At 36.1% G+C, this 27,377-nt stretch overlaps 1 pseudogene; it reads left to right on the plus strand.

Annotated features, from left to right (window-relative positions):
* Positions 1-322: 322 nt before the first annotated feature.
* On the plus strand, positions 323-27,377 carry LOC134548540 (uncharacterized; annotated as a pseudogene).

Here is a 27,377-nt window from a genome sequence, read left to right on the forward strand (position 1 = left end):
TCAGTCATTTTCACTGAAGGTTTTAGTATTTTATGTATCAGGGGAGGAAGGTCCTCTGAGTTACCACTGACATAATTTCTGTAGACAATTAGTTCACGTGGGTTTGGTCACATTAAAAATACTGGGATAAACTTTTGAGTTTTCAGATAGCATTTACTTCAGGATTTGTAAACACCTAGGTTATGCAGAAATGGCACATCTTGACACCTCCAGTTGATAAGGAGACAATCAGTCAGGAGGCCAGTCACACATTGTGCCTCTTAATAGGCTTCTCAGATGGAGAAGGAAAGGCCTAGGAAAAAAGTAACCTGAAACTGGAGGCATGTCCACGGAGGGGAATGTCATGGGGTATGCAGGGACATCGTGCTGCCTGAGACTGGTAACTTCAGCACCTGAGCAGCACACACCAATGGGACTGTCCGTCTGCCTTTCCCAGGCTAGCAATGATGTCCCTTGTAAAGGTGTGGAAGACCATGTAAGTGTGCCTTTGAGAGGAGAAGGGATTCCACTGGCAGCACCTCAACAATACATATAGAAAGCTGACCTCTCATCTGAGTGCAGACCTAGAAAGCCTTCTCAAATTCAGCAAATTTCTGTTCCAGAAAAGCAAATCTCAATACAACAGTCCAATGACATTCTAGTCAAGTCAATTAAGTTTTCAACCAGAATCTATGTGTTATCTTATTTGAAACAGTTTGCTCATACCTTGTTCATATCTTTTAATATGAACTGTAATCTTACACCTGCTGATTGCACATTTGCTTGTCCCAGTTTGTCAAGGTAGAGTAAGACAAAGTGCATTATTTGGAATGCAGCTGTTCTATTTTACAATTGCATGTTTCTGTTTGACATTGTATCATATCAGGGCCAAATTACTACCTTGCCTGTGAAGTTTGTAACATTTTTTCTTGCAAGAAAGTAAATGTGGAATAAAGCAATTGCCTTCATTGGGGGGGGCAACCAGTTTTAAAATAGAATTTCAGTGGCAGCTTTGGAGTATTTAGGTTGGAGGAAACATTGAATGGATTACTACCTGTTGAAAGAATATGATGTTTTCTCTTTCCTGTAATAGTATCTAATCAGAATTTATTGTTATTTATGTTAGAGTAGGATTTTTCCTTCAAAATACATGATTTTTTTCATTCTTTCTCACTTATAATTTCAGATCTTAAACAGTGACAAAATGTCCTATCCAAGCACTAAGAGATTGGGGTGGGAATTTCTCTTTAATTTCAGAGGGGAAGAAAAAATTATTTGCAGTTAATATAGTACAAACCACACTGTTTTCTGATGAGTTTGCTGCTTTTCTATAAATACATTCCCCTATAAATGTTACTACATATAAACAACTTGAAACAAGACTTATCTATTAAGCTGAAATTCTGCTACGTAAGCAGATATCTGATTCATAATGCAGAAGATATAACTGTCCTTACTAGATTTTACATTATTTCCACTTACTAATGAAATATCACAGATGCAATATCTCATACTGAATAGCCACAAACTTATTTAAATCCCAGATTTTAATTTGTCGGCAATATTCCACATTGAATTTAGACTAATTTCCAAGTGCACTATGAAACTTAAATTAGATCAAACCAACCTACACTATTTTTTTCCCTTGGAAACCTGCTGGTAAGAAATTATGTTCTTTGTATCTGACCCCAAGCATGACATGTTATATATTCCAACATACACCATGAAATTCATTAATATGGAGAGTGTGTTAGGATTAATCTTCTTCTCATATTTTCTAGCATTCCCACTGGTATAATGCTATAACTTATGTATCTTTGTTCATTCAAGGTAATAAAAAATACTGTAAGCATTATGTACATTTTGTAATAGAAAGTTGAACATACAGACAGGTTGCACAGAAAGCTTGAATTTCAAGTAAATACTGACAGCTAGGGAACGTCTTATATTTAATTTTTCATTTATCTAATTGAAATGACATCTCAAACTTTTTACATATAGCTGATATTGCTGTAATAAAAAAAGTTTTCTTGAAAATATGATTTTGCAGTCACAAAGGCATTTCCTTGATTTTAGTCCTGTCACATAATTTAAAAATAAAGATAACCTATTTCCATTTTCCCCTAAGATTGCATGAGGTTTAAATGAAGCTGTCATGACAGAAATGTAAAATGTGAAGAATAGTCTAAAAGATTACACAAAACTTTCACTTATGCTGTGGCTCTGCCATCAAAGGCTATTTGTTCCAATTTTCATACTAGCAGATGATGCAGTGTATGTCACCATGAGTAGGAAAAAAAACCCAAAATAGATATGAGAGTGTATGGGATAGGGAGAAGAATAATATAGTAGGACTGCTCTAAAATAAGCCTCAAAACAAGAAACCAACAAATAAACCATTTAAATACAATAACCTGCCCCAAAAATTGCCGTGCTAGCAGTCCGTCCCCAAATTCAAACAAGTAAAATCACAAGACAAGGGGTATTTCTGTTGTCACTAGGTAACTATCATCAGCATTTTAAATTTGCCTCAAAACGAACTATTACCTTTCTGACCTGTCTGAATCTGGGAAGTTGTGATGAAGGATGAATAATACAGCTGTGCCCATATCTGGGTAATTCAGTTTTCAAGATGGACTGTCTTGCCAAGTAGCAGGGTTTCTGGCTGTACCAAAAGGAAACCACCTTTCTTTTGTTCCATGAACCAGATGCTGCTGCTCCACAGGTCATGGTGCTGCTCTAAATTCGTGAGAGAACTTCAAGCAGCCTATAACAAGTATCCTTCATTGTTTGCTTGTTAAAGACACAGATCATTCTCCTGCCTAAGCTATTCTTATCCTTATGGATCCACTAAAACCAGGTAGTTTTCCAGGACAGTATTCAGGACCATGTGGTATCAGAGGTTCTAAGAGAGAACAGTTATTTCCTGCAGTCTTAAGGGACATGGTGCAATGGAGCAGTTGCTGAAGCATCTTGGCCATTGGCATGAGAGGGTAGACTTGGTACATCAGCTAAAGGAGATTTTTGTCTTCCTGGAACAGTAGTTTTCATGTCAAATGAACCCCATCTTTGGTATTTGAAGGGTGATATAAATAATATGTACAATTCTATGTAAAACCAGATTTTATTTGTTTTTCTAATATACACACATAACTAATACTAGTAGTTGATGGCATAACTGTTGTTACTGTAAAAGTGAAATTATGAAGTGTTCCCTTAGGCCATATTTAGGAGGAACTGTGTGTTAAGGCAGTCCTTTAAACTGTGCCTATCTTGCCTGAAAATTGAACAGTTTTAAATTACAGGAGTACTTAACCTGAAATGTTACATAATTAATTTCAGGTACTTTATCATAACTAATGTTTCCATGGAGACAGGTTTTGGATATTCATTGCAGATTATACTGCTACTATTCTATGAACTCAGTGAAAATTGTCAGTATTGATTCTATGGGTTTTATTTTTGGTTCCTTAATCAGTGTGTTTTGATGCTGACAGTATTCAATTTGCAAGCCAGTATTAACTACCTTCTTACAGACTGTTGCAATGACTCCTGCCAAGCAAGCACTTGAAATATTGTCTCTTTTTCTGGCTAAAACAGTATAAGTAAAGCTTTTGTAGGAGTAAACACTGAGCTTCAAAGAATAAGAATGACCTCCCTACAAGGTGCATGTCTAAACCTACTTCTACTACCATGTTAAGCTGGTGCTTTGTTGAGGCCACAAACTTCGTGATATAGAAAAATGCAAAATTCATCTCTGCTGAAATGGAATTTGGCCATTGTATTTCAAGGGATGAAAACAGAAATATGGAGCACATAAGTCAGTGACAACTACTTCTGAGTTATTAAAAGAAAGGGAATACTGCACTCTTTTCATTTCTTTTATGTATTTTCATGTGGGTTGACTATAGAAAGAAAAGAATTACTAAACTGGAAAGTCAAAGGTACAAAGGACTCTGATATTTCTAATGCAATATCAGAACTAAACAGACTGTTCAGTAAAATTAGGGGTCTACATTCTACAAAGATATCTCTTTGCATTCTTACATATAGTGAGTGCTCTATTTTGCCATACTTTTCAACTAACTAACCAAATAATTGAAAGTGGCCAAGAACAGAAATATTTAAAATTAAGGGTTTTTTTTCTAACATGTTTTGATATCACCTAACAGGTTACAGACATTATTTTAATGGAAATACTTCTAGAACTGTGATATAATTGACGTTTTTAGAAAAGAGGTCAGATGATAATAATATCAACTTTTTCCTTAAAACTATAAAAGAGAAAAATAGTAAAATAAAGCTCAAGATAACAATGTGACTGTCTCAGATATAATAATAATGTTTAATATGTCCCTTGCAAAGGAATGTTGTGTCTATTTCCTGTGTTGTATGATTCTTGTCTAGCCAAAAAATTTCCTGAAATAATCGTGGGAATACTGAATAACACTGTTATCCATCAGTACTTTCATTTTATAAGCATTAGTAACCAGTAAAATCAGCTTAGAAATATGATTTATTCAGCAGGGACACTACTGAAGAGAGTAAAAATATTATTGTAAGTGAGAGGCTTTATAAAATGTTTTTTCATTGAACACCAATCTCATTATGACTTTTGAAATTCAGAAAAAAATGACATATTCTCCAGAAGAAAGATAAAAACTTCCTTTAGGATGCATCTCAAACTGAGAAAAAGAAAATATGTGTGACTAGATTTCCCTTGTGCTATTAAAAAAACCCTAAAACCCAGGAAAAAAACCCTGCTGGTATTTTATTTTTCTTTTATGGAATTAGGAAAAAAAATCCCACCACAAGAAGTGCAACGCATTTTATAGATTTAAGGGAAACTAACTTGCACCAAATCTAAAAATAATCATAATTAGTGTGTTTAGTACTGACAGTGAGGACCACATTCTTTAAGTAGGATGATATGTAGTTAAGTATATTTACACTTTGATACCTAAACCAGGATTTACTGTTATAATTATCTCCCTCTAAGAAAAGCTTGCAAGAAATACTGAAAACAAGAAGCCCTAAGAAACTTCTACTGAGTTACAACTGAAACACATCCACAGGTAAAATAAATACCCCATCTTCACATCACACAGAGTATCCAAACAACTACAATTTTATTTTCCACTGGTAGATTTTTATCGTTAGAAGTCTTAAGTTTAGGGGGGTTTTATATCTCTGCACCAAGTAGACATTAAGAGAAAAGTGACTAGAAGCAGAGAAATGTCCTTTAATCTACAGTCTCTCTGCTTATTACATTACTTCTAATAAAACTCCATAGTATCTATAGTATTTCTGGTATCAGCTTCTACTAGATAGAACAGTACAAAGTGTGTCTGCTGCTTTTGTTAACAGATTAAACAGAGGCTACTAAAAATAAAGCTTTTGTGAAAGTTAATATCTATTTCAGACATTGTACTGAATAATTACAACCTAAATTAGTCTTGATTTTCATTCAATGTATAAATTAAAAAATGGGCCTGTCAAAAGACTACTTGTAAAATTTAAGGTAACTCTTCCAGTTCCTTTATTGAGCTCTATTTCACCTAGTGAGAAGTGTCTGTGTGTGTATGTATAAACAGTGTTTATAACATTGATAAAATGCATACCTATTGATTTAACTGATAAAATACAGATGGACACATTTGCCCTCTACCAAAAATACTTTTAATAGATACAGTCTGAGAGACTACGTAGAAGAATATTACTCATTCAGTATCCACAACTGCTAGGTATATTTACAATTTGAGCATGGGATTAACTACTGCAGCATTTATGCTTAATGGCAGTCATTAAATTTAAGTTTTCCAAATGCAGAAAATCACAGAACTGGTATCAGCTATAACCAAACAAGAAATCTTTTTCATACAGACTGTCTTCACAGATGGAGAGTTTGCTTCTACTTTAATGTTTTTAGTACTGTCACATAAGAAGTGCATAATAATTAGAAGCCAACTCAACTAAATTCTGAAATTTCAGCACTAGGAGTTTTAAGTGGTTTTCAGCTCCACAATTTAAACACATAATTTTACTTCCCAAGTGCAGGAGTTTATGTTGGAGAAATAAATCTTTTACTGTAACCAGTTGATGTCTTGGGAAGAATTCACAAAGTTAGAAACTTTTCAGAAGTCTTCCTTCTTTTTCTTACTAAGTAACTGGCATTTCTTAGTAGTTAATATAGGTCACATATATGAATACTTCCTGTGAGCTTCCTGTGGCTATAATAATACAGAACACACAGAAAATAAGCAGTGTGAAATGAGATCTGAGTTGATCATGTCTTCACTCTTATTGATTTCTTCATTGCCTTCAAATTAAATGGAAGTGATATTTTCAAAGTATAAAAATTATCTTCACTTAAATTTATTTTCCTTCAACTGGAATTTATTAGACCAAAATGATACTGCAAGTCTGTTTAAAATGCAGTTGGTTTCAGCAGATGAATTTAATGTGAGAAAATAGACAAATTATGGTGGGGTTTTTTTTCAAATATCTTTTTCAGGACACATTTTTGCTATTTAGATTTTTTTTAAAAAAGCTCAAAGGCTGTTGATTGAAAACCTATATTTTCTATCAGTAACTTGCAAATTCCTTTTTTTTTTCTGTTTATGAATTGTGAAAAGCAATACATGTTGAATTTCTTGTCTTTTTCTATGCTTTCCTTCATGCGTTGTATTCAGCACTCATTGTTTATATGATTCCTCACCATTGTTTTTCTCATGGAAATGGTACAGGACATATTCCAATCAGGTCTCAAAACAGGTAGAGAATTGAATGTGAAATATGTGAAGGAACAACATGTGAGGCATCTTGATTTCAATTATTCCAGGATAAATATATTGAATGCTCAATCAAAACTCAACAATAATCAAAACTCCACAATAAAAAAAATGTTTTTTAAAACTCCAAAGTTTTCCAATTGAAATAATTAAAAAAATCTCTGTGACTGTGGCAGACATCTCCTGGATTAATTTTACACTTCCTTAACAGCAAGCAAGCTGATTATTTTGTCCTCTTGACTGAGTACTGTCTTGTGGCTATGTCCATTTAAAGCATGCATTTTGAGCCACACTAATGTGCAATTGCATGAATGTAAATACATGGAAATACTACCTCAGGAGCAATTTCAACTATTAGTGCAAGTGAGAGTTAAACACAGGGTATTTGGATGTGCAGCACTGCAAGCCTAATTAAACAGACAATTGCCAATGAAGCTTTAAAACTAGTCCTATTGCACATACAAAATAATTGCATACACAATTTGGCCTTGTCTGGAATCATGCTTCACAGATTTATTTTTAAATAACTGCTCGCTTCTTATGGCACTGATTTTCTCTGAGAAAATTACTAAACACTCAGGTTTTATTTGATTTTGTGTATTTGTATTTATGATTTCTTTCTTTTCAGTTCTTATATGGCAGTAATTTTCTTCAAAGTTAAGAAAAAAACAGTATCAGGGGAAATTTTACTAAATATCTTTTATGTGTATATTTTCATCAGTAATATTATGGCAATCTTCCAAAATGCATATTCTTAGATAGATTTGAACAATTGGTCCATAGATTAAAAAATAAATAAATTCACAACAAAACAACTAAAAAATGAATCCACTTTTTTTCCTGAATAGATATTTTGCATCTGTGAGAACACATATGAAAAGCCATGAGAGTCAGTGAAAAAAAAAATTCAGATCATTAGGGAAAAAAAATGGTATCATCATTGGAGCAGTTTGGGCTCATCTTGACAACAAAAGTTTTAGTTCAAAAGCACTGAGCAACCTGGAGAAAGCATTTTTAAAACGTGTCTTTTTTGTGCAGGTATTAAGACAAACCATCTTAGCAAGAGGAATGCACCAAGCCCTTTATTTTGCCATGGTCAATGCCTAATCACCACATAATATTCACAGAGCTGGTAGACTAGACATTGGCTTCCCAGAGTTGATCTTCAGTGGAAATTCACCATTTCCCAAGATTGCCTTTTATCAATACCAATAATAGTAATCTCTGCTTCAAATTATACTATTTAAATATTTTAATTTAATTTGAACACAGATCCTCAGATCCTGTAGGCAATGCAAGAGAAAACAGCAACTGAGAGTTCTTCACCCCTCTTTCTCTCCTCCATGGCCCTTATGGCACTGATGCCGATGCCGTGTCACACAGATGGGGCTGCATGTCTATTTACTTTCCAGTTAGAGCAGGACTGTATCTGTTCCAGGTTCTGTATTCTGAAAAACAAAGATGCTTTTTGGTTCTGCCTCTAGAGTTCTTGTTTAAACATGAACAAATTAATCAACTACCTGTTTAGGTAGGAAATGTTCCATTCAAAATTGCCAGTGATAAATGTGTTTCAAGAAGCGTGGTTGTAGTTTGGGCTGTTTTTCATTTCTTGCTATTTGCAGAAAAGGAAGACAGGGTGAATTAATTTGGGACAGAATAGATGTGAGAGATGAGATGGAGCTAATTTAGAAGCTCTGTAAAACTGTTTCTCTCTTTTCCTTATGCCACTTATGACAGGAAAGCAAATGTACACTCATAATAATTCTGCTGGCATCAATGGAGTTATTCTGTGGAATAATTCGACCTTCAAATTCTAGTTTTCAATTTCCTTACACCCTTTTGAAGTCACAGATACATGGACTGAATAAACATAGTAATTGTGATATTTAAAGGTTTATATCTACTTCTTATGTAGATTGAATAAACTTATTAAGTAGGGAAGCTTTTTATGGGGTGACTGCACCACCTCAAATCACTACTTCCCTCACTCCTCTTAATTAATTAAATTAATACTGTTTAAAATATTGCAAGTCTTTTTGTTTAGCAAGGCCTCATTTGAGTTTTAGAAAGTGCACTGTAAAGGTTTCTGTTTTCATGTGTTTAATGTGATTTTTATTAAAAATACATGTCTTAAATATAGATACAGATTTTTTATTGATTTATATATAAATGTAACATTTCCTTTGGATTTTTTTTAAACACAAATTAAGTTGGAAAAGCTTCTGGAGGTCATGTAGGACACTTCTGTCTTTTGAAACACTGCTAGACATCTGCTCTTTACTTGAATGCTGTGACACCACAGTTAGCATCCCCAGAAGAAGCCTTTCACCTGAACAGCTGGTGGCCTCCCCTTTCAACTGCCACACTCCATACAACTGTAGCTGCAGTTGCAGCAGTAAGGCCAGGATCTCTCCAGGGTCCTTCTTCTTTTCCCCCAGTTCCATGCCTGTGTGTCTGGTTAGCTGCAGAGCACCCTGAATGGTACTGGATGTTAATATTTAGGCAATGTGGAGTGTAAGTTACTAAAGAAAGGTTTGTGTACAGGGGAAGCATGTACTCAGGTTCATATGGGTGGGAAATTGTAGTAATTTTTGAGTAGGAAACTCTTGGTGACATCTTCTTGTTTAACCCACAATTTTCTTGATTATGTAGAAAACCTCTGCTTATATTTATTTAGATCACATTTAAAATAGAGTGTTCTAAACTTGATGGAGTTGCAAATATTTGGCATTTTTCTTTTTCTGTAGCTCATCAAAGTGTTTCTCCATTTGATCTTTTGAAGGTGATTCCATTTAGTAACATAAAGAACCACTGGCACATATTGATATGGTGAACATTGGGGGTTTTTTACCTATTTGTAGTTATTTAGCTCTACATAAGATATTCTGAGGTATCCTGGTAGTCCATTTGGTCATCATCTTCGTCTCCCTGAGCTGTAAGCCTTAATCTTCTGTGTATTTTGGACTGTATTGATGACATTTTTGGTGACTTCCTTGTATATAAGAACATCCAGAAAAACGTGCATTTGAAATCTACTTGTCTTCTGGATTTTTTTTTCCTGTTGGCTGAGATTGCATTTTTATCTCCTAACTTACTGATATTTTGTACATAATTACACCTCTATTAGTCAAGAAGCCAGATGTGGCAGATTCAAGAAAAGTTGATAGCTAGAAAAGAAATGCCATAGTACATCAAATCATTATTTGATTTTTGCATTTCACATACACACTTTTCTTGACTTAAGTCTCCTGTGTGGTAATGTTTACCTTACATGGTAAATGTCTACCTTACATGGTAAATAAGTGCTTCATTTCTTGCTTGTATACAAACTGTTCTGATATCCAGAGACATAAGGATCTCTATGGCATTCCCACATGAGGAAAATCTGTCCAAACTCTTTAGGATATGTATGGCAGGCTGGCATTTCAGAGACTGGATAGTTATATTAGAGTTTATTTTTGTGATCCACCTAGTTTTAACACTGATTTTTGGAAGAAGTAAATAAATATCTGGAATGCAAGCTATGAAAACAAAATTTAAAAAAACCCATTTTGCTTAAGATCTTTAGATTGTTGGGATTTTCTATTTACGAATAAAGAGTTCTCAATGTAAAATACTTTATAAATATTTTGGCTTTCAGAAAATTTTATTTCTTAATTTTTCTCAGTGCTCAAAAATAGTATGTTGAAGAATTAAAATTTGCACAAAAGAAAAATGAGTACTTGTCAAAAATCCTGAGTAAAAGTCATGTCTTATTCATTCAGAAAGAGCAAAAATAGATGTATTATGTAATCTGTAGTAACAGATATTTACATTTCTTGCTTAAATGGAAGCTATATTATGAAGCATTCTTACTTCAGCAAAAAGAGATTTTATGTCTGTTCTAAATATTAGAGATGAATACTTTAAAATTCTGGATGCAAATGATTTCTTGTCCATTAATGACTCTGTTTTTCAATACACTGACATTCAAAACTATTTTACAGGAGGAATATAAAGATTTTCTAAGCTTATACATGCATGCAATGTATATAATTTGAAATTTCTGTCCTTTGTACAATGAAGAAAAATGCAGCTGAATAAATATCTATCACTTGAACAGAAGAGTTTTGTTGTGCAGATCTATCTATAAATGATGAATTCACTGCATTCACAGAGCTACACAATATTATACCTTTGTGCTACTACACAGCAGTTATGAGTAGGAAGAAACTATTTTTGAAAAATATTATTTTTATCAGAAACTACCAGAAACTGCATCTTTTATAACTTGAAATTATATTCATAACTTGGCATTCTTCTAGATTTAATTTATTCCAAATTCAATACCAAAATACAAAAAAAAAAGTCCTAATTATTCTGTTTAATTTCTGTAATAATTGGATTTTGCAATTCGTGTAGCACACCCATGATTATTACGAAAAACTGATCCCAAATTCTTCATAAAAAATGATTATTAAACATTTAGGCTTGCATCAGTTGTGTTCAGATGTTCATAAGTTCTCCAAATGTCTGTCTGTATCTCAGTTGTCATTGCAGACACATGAGCTGTGCTTGAGAGTGGGGGCACCAGCAGACCAGGATCCATGGCCAGTACAGACAGCAAATGAAGTCAAGCCAGATCCTGATGGCTTAGCAGATTTTATCAAGTTGTACTACTATTTCCTTTAAGATCATTGCCCAGAGACAAATTGACCCTTATATATTTTGCTGCTATATCCTTATAGCAGATTTTTAAAAAAAGAAAATTAAAAAAAAGCATTTCTTTTTACTGCACATGCATTGACGTTTAATACATTTTCCTTCTTAAGAAGTTATTAAATGCTAAGTTGGTGGAGTTGAGTGTAGTAACAGTTTGAAGAGAAAAGCAGATTCATATTACTTTACACTACTTCACTTGTAGCTGTATAGATCCAGAGTATGAGATCCATTGCTTTGTACATATGTGTCTCTTCCATTGTATTACCAATTTAAGCAGCACTCCCTTGTGCAGGGTGATTAGCAGGCAAAATCCTGTGCTTACATCACTCATTTTTAAGGAATTGAGCAGGAGACAATTGACATAATGAGGACAGTACTACAAAACAAATTTAGCTGCTAAAAGGAGTGATAGCTGACAAGGACTACTAGTAAAGAATCCAATAGGTCAAACAAAAAATCAGAAGCCAAAGAAGGGAGAACATGATGTAAAGGAAACAGTTGATAAAAGACACATTCTGGTCTTTTGAGGAGACTAAATAAGAATAGAGGAAGATAAAGGCATTTGTTGTTTCTGCTTCTGATAAGAGCAGAAAGAGGAAAGTGAGTCTGTCAGTACAGCATTTTCAGCAAATAAATAAATAAATACAACTGCGCTGCTAGCAGTCAGGTAAGTTTGATATGTTAAGACATTTTAGAGGAGACTGCCACTGAGATTTTCAACCTGCTCTTCTGCCTTACAGGGCTGAGATAACGTTTTTTAACATATTCAAACTTTGGCAGGCTTTTATGAACCAAAAGGAGCTTGTGGAACTTCAGAATATTACCTGTCTCTGCTTGAATGCTCTTCTTCCCTTAGGTTTTGTACCTTTGTGTTGATTCCATGTCTGCAACTCAAGATTAATTCAATGGCAAATCAAGGGAGCAATTTGGGTAGTGTCATGTAGTCCTATGTCATGTAACACCATTTAAATTACTAAAAGGCATGCAACACACACATGGGGCTGGCATAGATGACACAGGACCTTCAGGAGAATTGGGAAATCTGTGGCTGGCAGGTATCAGCCATATGATAATATGTAATATCTAAGATGCCACCATGTTCAGGCACTAGAAATACACACCTTCCTTCACTTTCAGTAAGAATCACGCAGGTAAGAGATGTAAGGCGCTGTTACTCCCTAAGATCTCCCTCAAGGTAAGATTTTCTATCCATGCAATTAGTGACACTGCTAGGATAGCTCTCTGTATTGTGTGCACAAACAGAATCAGAAGACAAGCATGCTGCAGTATAGTACTAGGTCCATAAGTTATCTGCAAGCAGAGTGTTTGTTTTCTTGTCTTCAAGGACCTCATAGGAAAAAAAAATCTCTCTTTAGAAAGCTGTTTTGATTGCAGCGCTAAAGCCTGTAAGGCTAAACCTTTCAGACAGGCAGAATGTACTGTTGATGGCATGACTTACCTCATTGCACTGTAATTTAGAGGTGATATCGCTGAAGTTATTAAGGTCACACACATCTAAGCCACTGGGAGAAGAAAAAATAAAGAGATCTGATGAATTATGTAAAAACAGCATTTCTCCTGGAATTGTGTTCCTGTTTTCCAAGCTACATATTTCTCAAAAAATTGCACATGCTTCAAGATCTCAGCAAGACTCAGTATGCATTACCATATACTCCCTTTGTTAGAGGAGGTAAAGAATTTATTGCTAAAAAACTATTTTCTATGTTCTGAACTATACTGAGCAGGTTATATGGGTTTTTTGATTCAAGCCTTTTGTGTCATCTAGATAATGTTGTCATTCAATCTTGGTAGTCAGATGAAGACTATTCTGCCCCAGTTACTAATGCTGTCAATTTGGTATCTCCTTTTTAAAACACTAGTTTTCCCAAGAGAATTAGAATAATGCCTTTGAAGACCGAATTTGACTGAAAAATCTGCAGCGACAACAAGCGCATAAATAAAATAATAGAAGTTTGCCAAGGTATTTTCTAGCTATCTTAGATGGATAAGGATATTGATAGCCTTCTGGAGGTGCAATATTTGCTCTAACTTAAACCAGGAAAAAGGTAAAAATTAACACCTGGTTCTCATTCAGTAAATCATGAGTAAAACCTCTAACAGTAGAATTTCTATCTGAAAGAGTAAAGGAAATAATTATTCACTAGACTATTATACTATTCCTAGTAATAACATATTGTAACATAACAGAAAAAATCTAAGCTTTTGCTCTAGCTATGACTCCTATTCACAGAAAGGCTTGGGCACTGAAGGGAATTTATAAACCTGGATCATTCACTTTGAATTCCTCTAAAATACAGGAAAGATTTTGATGCTATTATTGGGATACACAAAGTCTATCTTGATGATTTTGAAACTAAAATAAACCACAAAGAATATGTTAAATACCTGCCCTCAAATTAACAGGGGAACTGTCTGGGTTGCATGTGTGCTAGAAAACTAAGCTTGCACCAAGACAAACTGGAATAGAACAGCTTATGCTGATGGTCTTAAACTCTAAATTTACAAAACAACCAATGATGAAGTAGTTCCATAGCCCATGTCTGGTTCTGAATTTTGCCCATGATCAAAACCCCTACTAAAGGCCCTTTTAAGAGCATAGCTGTTCTAGATGGTCAAATTTCAGCCTGAGAAGATTCCCTGCCACTGTTTAATTCATGAGTACAGAAATATCTTAGATACTCAAATACTAAATTTCTGTGCTTGTCATTTCAATACCAGATAACTGTGAGCAGCCTCAACTCCTGTAAGAGTTAAGCCCATTCTGAAATTAGATCCTTAGCCCATTGTCTCAGTTTGTCAAGATCTCTTAAAGCCTTCCCCCCACCTCCAGCAAATCAACACTCCCACCTAAACTTTGGTGTCATCTTTGAACTTACCGAGGATGCATTTAAATCCCCATGTCTAATCTTTGATAAAGATGTTAGCACTGTCACTAGTACTGAGCCCTGGGGAACACCACTAGTGACCAGCCACCAGCCACTCTCTGGTGGGCCCAGCCATCCAGCCGGTGTTGTGCCAAGTAAAAAGCACACCCCTCCAAGCCATGTGCAGACAGCTTCTCCAGGACAATGCTGTGAGAGACAATGTCACATGCCATACATGAGATGGACAACATCCACAGCCTTTCCCTTATCTACTGAGCGTGTCACTTTGTCATAAAAACAAGATTTGATACTGCTTTCCCCCATAATTTTAACTGAAATATGTATGAAAGGACTATTTTATGGGCTAAACTTTCCTTACTTAAAAAAGTTTGATATGGGAAAAATATATACATGAATAAAGGCAGAATTTGCAGACAAATTAATTGTATGTAGAAAGGCAGCAGATTTCATTGGTTTTTCTGAAGCTAAATCATGCCCCTTTGTGTTTTCTTTTAGATGGGAGCAATAACAAACCCTGGCATAATGGAGTATGGAGATAAAAGCAATGCATAAGTAGTAGAGATTGATTTGAATGTAATTATCCTGGGTTTAGGTACACGAGTTGTTTTTTTTAAGATCAATCCAGTGTAAAACATAAGAGTTCAAAGCTTGGAATCGCCTTTGCAAATCCAGCAAGTAAAGAGACCTTGAATTACCTGCCAGGAGTTTCTCTTATATTCCACAAAATTTAAAACTTCCTTCTAATACTTTTTAGTAAAAAGCCCACCTGTACACAGCATCTAATTTTGGTTTTATGTAGACAATCAAGCCTATATTTTCTTGGTCCCACAACTGTCATCTGAAGAAATATTTTGTGAAATAATGATTTCAGCAAAAAGAAAGAGTTATAGTGATTTTATACCAAGTAGACGAGAATATTCAGAACATTTGGGAAAAGATTGTGAGCACATACCTACAAGTGAGCAACTCACTATACATTTCTGTATTCAAAGAACAAAAAACAAGTGTCATGCCACAGTTCACTCATCAGTTTAGGGAAATATACTTGGATTTACTCTGGGTGGTACCCAGGAAAAAGAACAAAATTCTCAGGAGGTTCAACAAGAACCTTTTCTTGCAAACTTTAGAACATTCCAACTGAATATGGTATGTGGCAGATTTTAAATTAGCAATCTTTAACTTATCCAGACACAAAAAGGCACTTAACAAGGCATTGACAGGAAGTTTTTGGTCTGGCTAACAATATCTTTCAAGGAGAAGATACGAGAAGAAGAGAAAGAGATAGAGACAGAAGAGAAAGAGAAAGAGAAAGAGAAAGAGAAAGAGAAAGAGAAAAGAGAAAGAGAAAGAGAAAGAGAAAGAGAAAGAGAAAGAGAAAGAGGAAAGAGAAAGAGAAAGAGAAAGAGAAAGAGAAAGAGAAAGAGAAAGAGAAAGAGAAAGAGAAAGACAATCACCACTCTAGGATTCAGCATTGTCTCAGCTGGTTTCACTACCCAGGGGTAGTGAAGTATGCCTCGCAGCAAATGTCACTGTCCTTTTATCTGTTCTGGTCTGTTGGGGCCCTCCTCCAGGAGAGCTTATGCTGATTTCAGCACCCGAGTCTCATGCCTGCATTTTACACAGAGCCAGGATGTTCCCAGCTGGCCCTTGCACCCCCATCACAGTGGTGGTCAGGGATGACTTTTCCAGTGCTCACACCCTTCACAGGGCAGTGCAGAAGGCTCAAGGGTGCCAGGGGGAGCAGAGCACTGTCACACCTATGGCTGAGCTTGCCCTGTTCCCCACCACTTCCCAACTAGCTGTTTTGAGCCAGTCAACCTCTCCTCCAGTCTCCCACAATGAGGAACAATTGGTACCGTTTGAGATGCCAAATTTCAGACAAGATTGTGAAAAATGCATATGATATGGCTCTACACAGATATTTATTATGTTTTATGCTGGGTTGGAAAGTTATGCTGTATTAATATTTCAATAATATAGTAAATGTAGTAGTGTAATTAAAATCAAGCTTTAGTGGTTAAAATAGAAACTATGTGTGTGATATATTTTTTTTAGCTCAAGAAAAGGAGAAGATAATCAAGAAATTCTTCGCACAGAGATAACAATTACAGAGACCCCTAAATTTTCCGGTGGAGAAGAATTTATGGCTCTCCTTATCAACAGAAACGAAATTTTCCAAGCCTGACGTAGACTCAAAGGCGCCTGGGGATTAACAGAAAGTTTTTGACAAGCACCAGGCGAATTCCTTGTTTTAAATAAAATATGCATAATCATGAGGTGACTCCTCTTAAGGGGTAAATTCTCTTTTAACAGGGTTCTTTTCCTGGCTCACTATGGTCCAGGAAGAGGTACCCAGCCCGGGCTGTAATTCTTTGACTGGTATTGTCTCATTAATTGTCGTAACTCTAAATTGTTTAACCTTTATTATTATTATATTTGTATTACTATTTTTTTATAACCATTTTATTTTTATTAAACTTTCATAAATTTCAAAAACAAGCGATTGGCGTTTATTACAAGATGGATTACATCTTTTAAGTGCCCATTGTTTTGTGAAGGGATTCTGTGCAACTAATCCAAATGTAGGGTATTTATCTGACTTCAGGTTCTGTCATAGAGTTTACTCAGAGAGGCAGACACAGATGAAGTGGTCTGAGTATAGCAAACTGTTAATGATTCCTAGAAAGATTATGGGGGGGTTTAAAGCAAGTATAATTAAATGAGGACTTTGATTTCAGGTGTCTCTTTGAGGAAAGGATCTTTTACTGATATTAAGAATGATGAGGAGAGCTACAGCTTCAGTCTGTCTCTGATTGAACAGGCAGGAGTGGAGGCATGACATGCTTTGGGATGTTAATTCTTCCTTCATATTTATGTCAAATCAAGTTAGGAAGATACTGTAAGAATGTCTTTTCTCTGTCAGATACTGATTTGGTATGTTCCAGGAAATTAGGTCCTATTCTTTTAAATTACCTGTGTGCCCATGACTGTGAATTTCACAAAGTAATTTTCAAAGGAAATATACAATGCTATCAACACTTAATTTCTGGATCATTTATTACATTTTGCCTTATGGAAAGGATGTAATAAAATTCCACATTTGAGATGGATGTGGAGATGTTCTCTGACAGCTGCTTTCTATCTCTGTTACATGATGCTGGATTCAAACTACTTATTTACCTAAAATACAAATATCTAAGCTTTGCTAGTCAGCTTGAACTAATGAACAAAAGTAAGCCCATCTAGATGATAGTACTGATTAATTTTACTTCTCTTAGATGCTATGTTAACAGATATATCTCACCCTGGAGGTGTGTCTCTCTGGCATGGCTATGAAGAAAGTCTGTCAAGGCTTACTTGGATTTAAATATTTAGCTGTTAGACATCAGAATTTACGTGGGATAAATTTTACACTGTGTGAGATGGAAACAAACAAAAAACCCTCACCTATTTTGCAATTTTTCATCATACATATATAATATTGCATGTGTCTATTACAGTATATATAGAGAAAAACAACATATATAAATATAAATATGTTTATATTTTATATATATAGTTTGCAGTTAAAAACTAAAAAAAAATCATATATTATCTGTTTTATTTAGGAAGAGAAGTAGATTCTTTTTGCATAATTATTCATGTTAAAGTACAGCTAAATTCTTGCAATATTCCTTGCTCTAAAACAATTGCATGGGTGATGGCAAAGAAGTTGGCACAGCACTTCCACTAGTGTCACACCTGTCCAGTAGAAGCAGTGGCTTTAAAATACTTTTTTTTTTTTTTTATAGTTGTGATTAGTCACAGTTGCTCTCAGTCAGTTCACATTTTTCAATGGAGAAAGCTGGTCTCTACAAACAGACTACTGAGCAGGCTGTCTGTGTACTAGCAGATATACATACTAATTAATGTGGTAAGAGGTTACCTCCACAACCACAACAGAGCACAGAAAGACAATAACGGCAACGGGGAGCCCAAATAATACTCTGGCCTCATTACTGATGACCAGCACAAAACAACCTTTGTTTAGCAAGAAGCTGTTTTTCAGCCAAGGTGGGATAGTGCCCTTTATCATGCTAGTGTCCTCTCTCACAGCTGTCTCAGTCACAGAACCTCCCCCTGGGAAGATACTGGGAAATTCATACATAGGCTTGAGGGATTTTATCCCTTCTGTTGGAACATAACTGCTCAACTATGCTGAGGTGAGAGGCAGCTATCAGGTCTTAGAAGGGATCATAAACCATCAAAGATCCCTGAAGTGGTCCCAGGCTAATTTCTGGGGCCTTCTACCAAAGGACTCCACAAGATCCACAGTGTTGAAATAGTATAAAACTTCCTCCCCATGGGAGGTACCTGGACATACCCACTTGAACATTAAACCATTGAACTCTGTCCATTCCTGATGGATCAAGAGTGTTACCAATGGACATAGAAATTGCAACAATCAAGCCTTTTCACTGGATCGGTAGGTGGTGATATCTTTGCTACCTACTCTTATCCTTTTTTTCTCCTTCTTTCTTTCTTTCTTTTCCTTATATACTTTCTTAAGTGATGTCTTTATACTTTTATATAGATAATAACCAAAACAGTTACATGTCACCTTTCCAATGCAAGCAAATTTTTCTAAAATACACCTGCTATACATATACATATATAAACACCGGTAATGCAGTGTAATTTCACTCTAATCCACCCCATAGGATCTATTATTGACAAGAACCTCAGTTACTCACCTTCAGCAACAGGTGGTAACAGGGCCACGTGGTGGTTGAGTGGTGAATGTTTCAGCAGTGCCATTGACTTAATATGGGATGTTTTGAAGAAAAAATGAAAGGAGGGAAACGTGGATTTATGTGATTTGAGGAGAAACAAGGATGGATAAATAAATTCTTAAGGGGTAAAAAAGCCCAATCATGTGTCAATAGTTTGCTGTTCAGTACATTTACATAAATATGTATTTATAAATTTTCACCCTGGAAAAAAGAATGTGGGTGTGACCTAATCACAGCCTCCCAGTACCTGAAGGGTGCCTAGAACAAAGACAGAGATGGATTATTTAGAGGAGCCACAGGAGAATAGATTAAAACTAAATTAGATTAGGTTTAGACTAGATATTAGAAGGAAATTCTTTGCTGTGAGAGTAGTGAGGCACCAGAACAGGTTGTCCAGAGAAGTTGTGGATTCTCCATCCCTGGAAGTGTTCAAGTCCAGGTAGGATGGGGCTTTGAGCTTACCCCTGGCCTAGTGAAAGGTTGTCCCTGCCCATGGCGGAGGAATTGGAACTAGGTGATCTACAATCTCCCTTCCAACCCAAACCATTCTATGCTTCCATGATATATGTGGTGAACATGTGTGATCTGTATGAATGTGCCTGGTTGTATATGCTCAGCTTTGCTTCAGGTTGCACCTGGGACCACAGAGCTGCAGCATCCTCACTCTGCCAGGTTGTTGGATCTGGCCCAGTGTTTTTCTCTTATAATGCCCTCTTACTTACATATGTGGTTTTGAAGTTGAGCTCTGCTCCATATCTGGCTGTTCAGTTACAACCAGGTGAATGCACAGATATGCTTTTAAAATAAAATGTCCATGTAAGTGCCCTCAGCTGCAGTCCTTCCTCAGTGTATCCACTGTTCTTTCTTAGAACTTAAAGTATGCAGTATTTCATCTGTTTTCTACATGAATAAAGTGAGGATGAAGCATAATGAGGCATGACTCAGCCTTTCTGAAATGTTAACAATATTGCCCTATGTTGTATTTCTATTTGTTTTACAAAAATAACATCTTAGCATTCCCATCACTTTTTACAACGAGGAACAAATAGTGCATTTTCTGTCCTTAGGATAATTCTTTCTTCATGCCACTCCCACGGTGTTTTCACATTTTAAAATTCAAATATTGGTTCTGTAAAAAGAGTGCTCCAAAAATACAGTAAAATATGTATTATTCACATTTTAAAGCATCATGTGAATCAATTAATTTAGATTTATTTCAAGTAGCATATGTCTCTTGAGCCATTGAAAATACAGAATTTTTCTTCAGTATATATTAAAGTTTCTCAAAAGTCTAAGGAAAAATGCATCAAATACAAAAAAATCCATAATTATTGCTGGTAGCTGTTAGTTACTGTAATTTATGATTAAAAATACTGGATGTCTCCTACATATTTATAGCAGCCAATATTATTTCAGCACTTATGAATAATAAAAATAGGCATGCTTCCCATACGACTGATATGAATTCATTACTACTCTTGTTAAAATTCAAGTTAGGAACTCAGAAAGCTAATTGTGATTTCTTTTTCTGTGTTAAATGAACATGCAGGGATACACCAGTTACTACTTTAAGCTTTTAAAGTTTACAGACATTAAGTAGAATAACAAATATTTGAAACAAGTGAAATAATTTGTGGACAGAAAATATGTTTTTTTTCAATTTTTCCTTCTACTGAAATAGCTTCCTCTCTCCCTTTCCCAGTTCATTCTTTGTCTTTCTTTCTTTTACTACCCTCACACTGAGTAGGATATAGAGGCAGAAAGATAACAGAGGGAAGGGAGAGAGGGGGGAAGGGAGGGAGGGAGGGAGGGAGGGAGAGAGGAAGGAAGGAAGGAAGGAAGGAAGGAAGGAAGGAAGGAAGGAAGGAAGGAAGGAAGGAAGGAAGGAAGGAAGGAAGGAAGGAAGGAAGGAAGGAAGGAAGGAAGGAAGGAAGGAAGGAAGGAAGGAAGGAAGGAAGGAAGGAAGGAAGGAAGGAAGGAAGGAAGGAAGGAAGGAAGGAAGGAAGGAAGGAAGGAAGGAAGGAAGGAAGGAAGGAAGGAAGGAAGGAAGGAAGGAAGGAAGGAAGGAAGGAAGGAAGGAAGGAAGGAAGGAAGGAAGGAAGGAAGGAAGGAAGGAAGGAAGGAAGGAAGGAAGGAAGGAATGTGGTTATTACTTATACTGCTGTTAATATTGTCCATTATTTGTTCCACTAAAATAATCTCATTAGGAAGCCATGACTGCCATTGTTCCTGTTTATTTCTCGAGATATCCTAACTGCTTTTGGGATCTGACATAAAATTCTATATTTCTTTTTCTATATCATGCAGCTCAGAAGGCATGGAATGCCAATTTGGTGATTATTGGCAATGGAGAAAAGACACTCATGAATGAAGCAGCACACTGTTACAAAGTGCATTACCATTCAGGAACAATCTTCACTATTATAAACAGAAAGAACTGGTATTCTTTAAAAAAGAGAGAGTTACAGAAGGGCAATATTTTCTAGTGTTTCTAAACAAAATCAAACAAAAATAGATGATAGATGTAAGTTTGAATTTTAAAACTGTGGAATTCATAGTCACTAAATATTTCACAATTTTATGGTTTGCAGCTGTGTTTAAATAAATCTATCTAATTATATTGAAGGCTGCATTGTAATCACAGGCTAATTCCATTTGCCTGCCCAGAATATGATAACAATGAGGTTGACTGAGTTATTAAGATTTACAAATGGAGTGGGTTTTGCATTTATCCTTCCTTCCTTCCTTCCTTCCTTCCTTCCTTCCTTCCTTCCTTCCTTCCTTCCTTCCTTCCTTCCTTCCTTCCTTCCTTCCTTCCTTCCTTCCTTCCTTCCTTCCTTCCTTCCTTCCTTCCTTCCTTCCTTCCTTCCTTCCTTCCTTCCTTCCTTCCTTCCTTCCTTCCTTCCTTCCTTCCTTCCTTCCTTCCTTCCTTCCTTCCTTCCTTCCTTCCTTCCTTCCTTCCTTCCTTCCTTCCTTCCTTCCTTCCTTCCTTCCTTCCTTCCTTCCTTCCTTCCTTCCTTCCTTCCTTCCTTCCTTCCTTCCTTCCTTCCTTCCTTCCTTCCCTCCTTCCTTCCTTCCCTCCTTCCTTCCTTCCCTCCTTCCTTCCTTCCCTCCTTCCCTCCTTCCCTCCTTCCCTCCTTCCCTCCTTCCCTCCTTCCCTCCTCCTGTTTGGTTTGGTTTTCCTTGTTTGGTTTGTTTTGTTGTTGTTTTTTTTCTTAAATATGATTGGCTTTCTGCCTGAAAAGAATCACGTTTATGACCTTAAACCAAAAGTAAGAAAGACAGATAAGTCAATTCTTGACACTTTCCCACAAAGACCACGCCATCTGGACATTCTGTGTTTGTAACAGGTGCTTCTGGGACTTCGAGCCTAATTCTGGCCCAGATTCTGTTTTGTATGGGTGACTCCATTACTGTGTGCAACTGCACATTGCATTAATTGAAGGGACTCAGAAAGGCCAAGTAAAGTAATTAGTCAGTTGGTCATGCAGAAAAGAGACTAGTGGCTTAGTGCCACCGAATGTTGAATGCACAGATGTACGGCACCATCAGCTTTTGCTCTCTGTGGTATTCTGTTAATCTCCGGCAGGTAGAGCAAAGATCTGTCTTGGTCCAGGTTTTCAGTCTCCTGGAAGCAACAACATAAATTTCACATCCATTCGGGAGAGAAAATTGTGAGTTTGAATGACCTAAAAAAGAAGCTACATCAGCATTAAATTGTCAGAATGGTAAAAGTGCCAGATGGGCCAAGTATGGCAGTTAGGTTTTTAGTTTCCAGTCTGAGTTTCTAGGTTTATCTAGCAGCAACTGGCATATGTAATAGAAGCTGTAAAATGGGTGTGATTTTGATTTCATAACCCTATTTTTTTAACTGTGCTGTTTTTCTTTGCATGTACTTGGCACTTTTGTAAGCTTAGCTATTTTGAGGTTAGAGTTTAATCAAATTGTTAGCTAGTGTCACTTGGAAAGTTAGGAAAATATCTGCTCTGCTACTCATTTCCACTGAGCAGTACAGCTAAATGTGGACAGTGGGAGCATTCAGAAAGATTTTAAGTAAGAGTGGTTTATAGTTCAGTTTTTGTGTAGCTTACAGCAAGAACTCAAATCCTTTTTCTGTATTTTTCACTAATGCTATGTGTGTGCTGTTTTGCTGTACAGCCACTCAGAATGGGCATCATAAAAAAAAAACCTGGATTGTTGCATTTCATTGTAATGTAAAATTTCTTGACTAATCCTTTATTTTAAAAGTGCATTTTTTACTTTCTGATCAGAACAATTAGAAAGAACTGGTAAACTGAAATCACAGTTTGCCTAAGCCACCATTTTCACTATTATATTGGGTTTTACACACATTGCCACATTGAAATAATCCTCAGCAGTATGCATTGCAATGATATACTCTCACTGCCTTCAATCACAGAGCTCACTACAAAAATTACTTACAATAGTAAGGTGCAGTATTTGAAATATTATAAAAACAGCTTTTAATTTCCACTTTAGTTATCTTAAAACTCTCTATTTGCATTGTCTATATTTTACATGTACTTTGATAACCAAACAGCAGTGTGATCAACTCCCTCAAGGGCAGAGAGGCCCTGCAGAGAAACCTCGACAAATCAGAGAGGCAGGCAAATAGCAACCGTATGAAGTTCCACAAGGGCAAGGTGTGGGATTCCTCACCTTTGATGGAGCAACACAGTTTGTGTGAATAGACTGGGGAATGAAAGGCTGGAGGGCAGCACTGCAGAAAGGGACCAGGGGTACTGGTTGATGGAAAGTTGACTATGAATCAGCAGTGCCCTGGAGCCAGGAGGATTAACCTTGTCCTGGGGTGATCAGGCACAGCTTTCCCAGCTGGGCAAGGGAGGGGTTGTCCTGCTCTGCTCTGCTCTCCTCTGCACTGGGGTGGTCTCACCTTGAATATTGCATGCAGCTTTGGGTGCCACAATATAAGAAAGACATTGTTCTATTAGAGAGCATCCAGAGGAGGGCCATGAGGGTAGTGAAGAGTCTAGAGAGGAAGCCTTATGACAAGTGGATGAGGTCATTTGGCTTGTTCAGCCTGGAGGAGACTGAGGGGAGACTTCATCACAGTCTTCAACATCTTCATGATGGGAGGCGCAGGGGCAGGTACCAGTCTCTTCACTGTTGTGATCAGTGACAGGACTCAAGAAAACATAATGAAGCTGAGTTAGGAGAAGTTTACATTAGTTTCTAGTGAAGTAAATAATTATTGTTATAATAATTTAGCAGCATTGTTTTAGTCCAGCTCTGGAGTGCATTCATAAAATTCCCTCCTTTTCAAGCCTTAGATTGTCCTTTCTTTTACTGTGTAGACTGAGAAGGAAATATAGCCTTAGTCTTGATCACTTGTTCAAACTGACAGCTTTTTCCTACTACTTATATTCCTAAATTGTAAAATGAAGGGGCCCACATGTCAAAATAACTGGTATAACTTTAAATTTTAACGTGGAAACAACCAAAAGAGCTACCAATTTAAGGGAACTATCTTTTTTTAATCACTATGACCTTTCTAAAGAAGCTGAAAAGAAATAATGGAACTATAATATTCAGACATATCTTGGTGATAAACATGAAAGAAATAAGATTTAAATCGTTCTTGAGGAGTTAAAAGTGAGGTAAAAAGACTGAAGAAGATATATGAACCTAAGATACTGATCTCGTTTGATATTATAGGTTTCAGTATTACTTATCTGCATTGCCTATTTAATTTGCGTGAGCAGGCAGGGGAATCAAATATCCTGGAGAAAAGGATTCAGAGGGCTGATTATCCTGTAAAGTTTTCAGTGGGAATTGTATATATTCATCTCCTGGGATTACTGAACATTTTACATGCCATATTTCAGTCCCCTAGCTAATTAACATACAGAACAGAGCTGAGAGACAGTACAAAGAGATGATGTGATGTGTGTAGTGATTTAAACAGAATTGCCAAATCTCATTGTAAGCTCGCTGGACTTTTTTTAATATCCTGAGCACAGAGTGCATGATTAAAAAAAACCCCACATATCAGTCAGTTTGATCAGATAACAAATATTGCAAACAAGTTTACATTTTAGTTGGAATACAATATTCCTCTGACCCCCAAAATTCATAAGGAGTAGAGAAGTTACCAGTGTAATCTAAGATGTGTCTGAAGTAATTCATCCTCTTTTCAAACAAAGCAAAATGATTGTCATAAAATACATGGATCTTGTTTGATTTGGAAAAAAATATTGTTGCCTAGGAGGCAATGAAGATTTCAGGAACCCTACCATCATGCTCTTTTATTATTTAATTCTTTCTTTTCATGTCCATTGGCTAAATATACTCAAATATTTGGAATTATGAATACTAATCCTAGTCTAATTTGAATAATATAGAAACCATACATGTTTTCATCTATGGAATTTCTTATAATTTAGCAATGATTCCAAATACAGTCACCCCAAATTTGTGCCAAGGTAGCTAGGAGCAAAACTCACTTTCAGAGTCTATGTAAGGAAATATTTCATGGCAGACATCAATAACAATGGCAAAAAAATTTAGGCAGATGGAAAATAATGTTTTCAATGAACAAAATGGATGGAGAAGTATTAAAAATATTGATGGAAATAAAGACTGACTGCTAGAGACCCCTAGCAGCACAAACCCACATGATTTACTTCTGATGGACACAACTTTTTTGATCACCACTGCCACTTAATGCTGTGTCACTGCTGCTCTGCCTTTTGAAGTGACATCAATGAGGATAGGCTCCCTGACAGGTCTGCCTTAAGCTGCCAGATGGCAAACTGATTCAAGGATAACACAACGGTAACTACTGTATGATTTCCTTAATTTATCATAATTTTTCTGCTGGGTACTCCACAGATATAAAGTAATTTCTCTGAACAGCTGGAATATGTGTATGTGTTTAGCTGTATGTATAAATTATATGATTGAGTGGCACGTTAGCTAATTGTTTAGTGTTTCTGAGCAAACGCCAGACATATATCCAAAACATGCTTGATTTTGTAATATTGTCCTTAAAGTTGAAATTGAACTTATAAAAATCCTACTTAGTCTGTACATTTATTCCAATCCAAACAACATAACATTGTTAGAGCAGGGTAGAATAAGGAAAAAAACAACAATAAAAAGTGTTTCATGCCATCTTACCTCAGTTGTAATCAAGTTATATAATGAGAAAGATTGACAAAGTTTTTAGACTCCAAAAGGACTTTAAAAGGAAATAGTATAATCAAGTTAGCCTTGTGAAATTTAATCTGCTGAACATACTCCAACACATGCAAAAATATACAGTGCTTGTCAAATGTCAGTATTGATTTACTATTATTTTTATTTTAGATTTAGTACTATTCTATTTATTTACTTATTGCCTGTTCATGGACATGTAACCTCTCTTCTCTGTTCCATGACTACTGCTTATGGAAGGTGGAATCACCTGGACCATAGCACAGGCCCTGAGCAGTGCAGCTAAGTGAGGAAGTGTCTGTCTCAAAGGATAAATATCCTTTGGGGAAAATCAGCAATTTATTGCTGCTGCTCTCACTCCCATTTGCCATCTCCTGTCCTGTGGCACGATTTAACCAAACCAGAAGGATAATCTGGTCTTTCAAAAAGAGAATCAAAATCTTCAGCAAAAGAACAAAGTTTTCATATTGAGTACAAAGCCTACTATCAGGAGAATCAGTGTCCACAGACAGAACAAGAACAAAGTCCTTTGGGAATAGAATAAAATCTTTCAAAAGAAGAATAGGAAAACTCTTCAGAGGAAACAAAGAACCTTGAGAAACAGCAAAAGGCTCGCCAACAAAATAAACTCCTCAGCAAAGAGATTAAGGCTATCAAAGGATAAGAATGAGCATTTGCATTGAAGGGAAAAGCTCTTAACCATGAGGTTTTAGCTTTATGAGGAAAACACAAGGCCTTCAAGGACCAGCTTAAAGCCCTTCAAGAGGACAAAGCCATTCAGGTAGAGGAAAAAAGCTCTCTGTGAAGAAAAATTCCCTCAGTGAGGAGGAAAAGTTTACTCTGCAAGAAGGGAATATGCCCCTTCAAATATGAAAGAGGCCCTAGGAGGTAAGGAGAAAGCTCTCCAAGAAGAGCCCATAGACATCTAGGAATGAAATAACATACTTCAAGAGAAGGAACAAAGTAATATAAGTAAAGAACCAGGCACTCAAGGAGATTTTGCAAAAGGAGTGAAGAGTTTAGAAAAATAG

Source organism: Prinia subflava, chromosome 3, assembly GCF_021018805.1.
Source record: "Prinia subflava isolate CZ2003 ecotype Zambia chromosome 3, Cam_Psub_1.2, whole genome shotgun sequence".
Classification (NCBI taxonomy): domain Eukaryota; kingdom Metazoa; phylum Chordata; class Aves; order Passeriformes; family Cisticolidae; genus Prinia; species Prinia subflava.